The sequence below is a fragment of the Schistocerca americana genome, chromosome 1, assembly GCF_021461395.2.
Source record: "Schistocerca americana isolate TAMUIC-IGC-003095 chromosome 1, iqSchAmer2.1, whole genome shotgun sequence".
NCBI lineage: Eukaryota > Metazoa > Arthropoda > Insecta > Orthoptera > Acrididae > Schistocerca > Schistocerca americana.
Genome location: NC_060119.1, coordinates 709998266 through 710002091, shown reverse-complemented (window position 1 = coordinate 710002091; position 3826 = coordinate 709998266). Strand labels below are relative to the sequence as shown.

General features: G+C 40.5%; 2 non-coding genes across 2 annotated transcripts; one reads left to right on the top strand and one right to left on the bottom strand.

Annotated features, from left to right (window-relative positions):
- Positions 1-3258: 3258 nt before the first annotated feature.
- On the bottom strand, positions 3259-3331 carry Trnaa-agc. Its single transcript has one exon. It is a non-coding gene; the product is annotated as a tRNA-Ala (tRNA).
- A 158-nt stretch (positions 3332-3489) lies between these two features.
- Positions 3490-3562, top strand: Trnaa-agc. Its single transcript has one exon. It is a non-coding gene; the product is annotated as a tRNA-Ala (tRNA).
- The last annotated feature ends 264 nt before the right edge of the window (positions 3563-3826 follow it).

Sequence of the window (3826 nt, the reverse complement as noted above, 5' to 3'; positions counted from 1 at the left end):
CCGGAACCGCGCTGCTGCTGCGATCGCAGGTTCGAATCCTGCCTCGGGCATGGATGTGTGTGATGTCCTTAGTTTAGTTGGGTTTAAGTAGTTCTAAGTCTAGGGGACTGAAGACCTCAGATGTTAAGTCCCATAGTGCTTAGAGCCATTTGAACCATTCTTGACTATTCGTGCTGACCTTCTCTGTATACATTCAATATACCCTTATCGTCCTATTTGGTATTGGTCTCACACACTTGAACAATAATCTAGGATGGATCGCCCGAGTGATTTGTAAGCAATTTCCTTTGTAGACTGATTGCTTTTCCCTAGTATTCCACCAATAACCGAAGTCTGCCACTTTCTTTACCTACCCACGACTGAGCCCACGTGATCATTACTAAATGTTACACCAGATTCCAACTGTGATTCACTAATATTAAATTTACACGATGATACTTCATCCGTTTTGTGAATTGCACGGTTTTAAACATTTAAATCAAGTTGCCAATAATTGCATTTTGAAATCGTGTCAGGGTCTGACTGAATAATTGCACAACTTAGTTCAGACAGTAGCTTATCGTAGATAACTGCATCATCTACGAAAAATCTGAGGTTACTATGAATATTGTGCCACGATCATTAATATAGAATACGACTAGCAGGAGAACCCAATACACTTCCCCGGTGTACACCCGAAGTTACTTCTGCAGCTATTGACAAATCTCCATCCAAGATAACATTCCGCGTTCTCTTTACCAAGAATTCTTTACCAATAATTCTCAACCCAGTCACATACTTTGTCTGGTACCCCATGTCATCCTACTTTTGATAATACTGGTGGGTGTGGTACTGAGTCAAATTCATTTCGGAAATCGAGAAATACTGCATCTATCTGACTGCCTTGAACCATGGCTTCCAGGTTATGAAGTGAGAAAAGTGCGAGCTGGCTTTCACATGATCTATGTTTTGGAACTCTATGCTGGAAGGCATGGAGGACGTCATTCTCTTCGAGATACCTTACTACGTTTGGGCTCAGAACACATATGTTCTAAAAGTTTACAACAAATGGATGTCAAGGATATTGGACGTTAGTTTTATGGATTAGTTTTGGTACCCTTCCTGTAAACAGGTATGACCTATTCTTTCTTCCAGTTACCGGGCACAGTTTTTTATTCGACTGATCTACGGTGGATTATAGTTAACAGAGGGGATAACTCAGCCAGGAAGTGGGTGTAGAATCTGACAGGGATTGCATCGCATACTGGGGTTTTATTCAGTTTTAACTATTTCAGCTGTGTCTTAAAGCCACTGACATTATTATCTATTTACTCATTTTCTCAGTGATACGAGAATTAAATTGGGACGATACTCCTGAGTATTCCTTTATAAATGAACATTTGAAAACATAATTAAGCGTTTCTGCTTTTGTTTTGCTACTCTCAATTTCAGTTTCTGTCTTATCCATAAGTGACTGGGCACTTAAGAGAATTTCTTTGGGTTTTGTGAAACATCATTGAACAGTAAATATTCTGCTACGGTAACCGCTGAGGGCTTCACGCACTGCTCTCTTCTCTGCAAAACTCTTTTCATTCAGCCACTTTCTATCTGTAGCCGCATGCTTTGTTTTATACTTATTAAGGAGTAATCTCTGCTTCTTTACAGCGATTGTACGCCATGAAGGATCTCTCCCACTATGAACTAGTCTATTGGATACATATCTATCCAGTCCATAGTCAACTATATTTTTAAACTTGAGCCACAGTTCCTCTGTATTCTCCTGTCCTTAGCTAAAAGTTTGAAGTTCCTCTTTGAGAAACAACACCCACTATTTCTCTGTCTAGTTTACTGAACATGTAAAACTTTCTGCTTGTTTTAGTTGTCCTTTGCGTCATCGAGGTTTACTTGTTAAGTTAGAAAGCCCTATTAACCACTTAACAATGCCATTCCTAGCAACATAGGTTCACGGGTAGTAAATCATATGCAAGGTAAGAAAAAAATGCTTAATTTTGTAAATATTGATTTTAATTGGGTGAATGTTTCTCTACGGAGTGGGTATACAAGTGTCTATTCGTTATGCAACAAACATTGAACATGATATGAACGTTTTAAGTAAATTTTTATACAGTTCCCATCGTGAAATCAGGACTAATTCGCGTTTTCCATCTCGGATTCTGTTTTACCATTTTAACGTCCCACGCACTCGTTTGTTGGAACTTAGTGCTTGTGTAAGAAATCACGAGCGATGTACTGGATAATAGCTCGAAACTTGGCGAAATTAGGGAGACTCGGCGACGTGGGAATTTGATAATTTGGTGGAAGTTATCATTCTTATCACAAATGGTCATTAGCTGCTAATTCTAGTTTGTGTTTCTTTACATCGTTCATAGTCGTAACAGAGTATATGTTTTACAGCCTAGTACTCAGGTAATTACTCAAGGACTGCTATATTAGCTCTGGAAACATAGAGAAGCTACGGCATCTCTTTGTGCCTATCTGGCCAGGAAGGGGCACTAAGATTAAAAATGCCAGTCTTCATTCTCAAATTTGGCCATTCGTTCTCCCTGTCTTTCCGAATACGACCAATCTTAAGATTCCGTGTTCATCACTCGATCTTAGAGGATATATCAGCAAACATAGAGCCTATCCTCCTGACTGGTTCTACTAATGTGTGACGATCTAATGAAAGTTCATTTGATATCGGTGCAGTTTCTCTCTCTCTACAAGATCCAGTCCTGACAAACAGCAATGTAGGCTACTTGTCCGTGAGGTTTTTCCACATAGCGTGGCAGAAATCCTTAAACTTTAATACTGTTTACTACGAATCACTTAGTTCTAAATTCTTGAGTACTAGTACTTTACAGTTCCTTCCGTTTGCCGCCTGCTGCATAACAATCCCTAAAGCATTGGACACTGTACACCCACCATCCTTAAGAATAACTGGAAGGCAAATATTTCCTCTATGTAAGATGATTCTTAGTTTCTCAGTGCTAAATACGTTAACATCACGTTCATAATAAAGAAAAGTCCGGCTGAGAAGTACCATAAGTAACGAATCTGGGTGCCTTATTGCTTTTTTCAATAGGAACGTATTTTTCCAATATATTGGTTTCCCAAGAAGAGCTAAAAACTTAAAAAAAACATAAAAAATTTCCAGAATTGATGACATCGAAGTCTCCGCCGTTTGTAGAGTAAGAACTATTCTATATTACTTCTTCCTCGAGAAAGAGAACACTAAATAATTTGAGGTTATCACTTCGGCGAAATCAAAATGTATTCTGGAGGCGCCGGGTATCGATCCCGGTACCTCTCACATGCTAAGCGAGCGCTCTACCATCTGAGCTACGCCCCCAGACATTCACATCCTTCTGTCGCCTTCTTAATGCCGGTCTGCCAGCTACCAGTTTCGCTGCTCCACTTCCAGCCGACAAAACCTGTCCCTTGCCCTGACAAGAAGTGAGCCGACCGACCCAAAGACTTGTTATAAAACGTTGAAACGCCCAACGGTCAGGGGGCGTAGTTCAGATGGTAGAGCGCTCGCTTAGCATGTGAGAGGTACCGGGATCGATACCCGGCGCCTCCAAGACGTTTTTGTTTTGCATGGTAATAGAGCGCTCGCTTAGCATGACAGAGGTACCGGGATCGATACCCGGCGCCTCCAAGACGTTTTTGTTTTTGTATTGAATGGTAATTGTCTAAGACTCACTGATCTAGTCCACCACAGAGAAATATAGCAAAATAGCAATATATTCCTCCTAAAATTTGGCCAAGAGTCATGGGTAGGTACAGGACTTAATATTAATGGCGAGTTGCTCCTTAGCAAGCTCTCGAAACTGCAGTAACACGT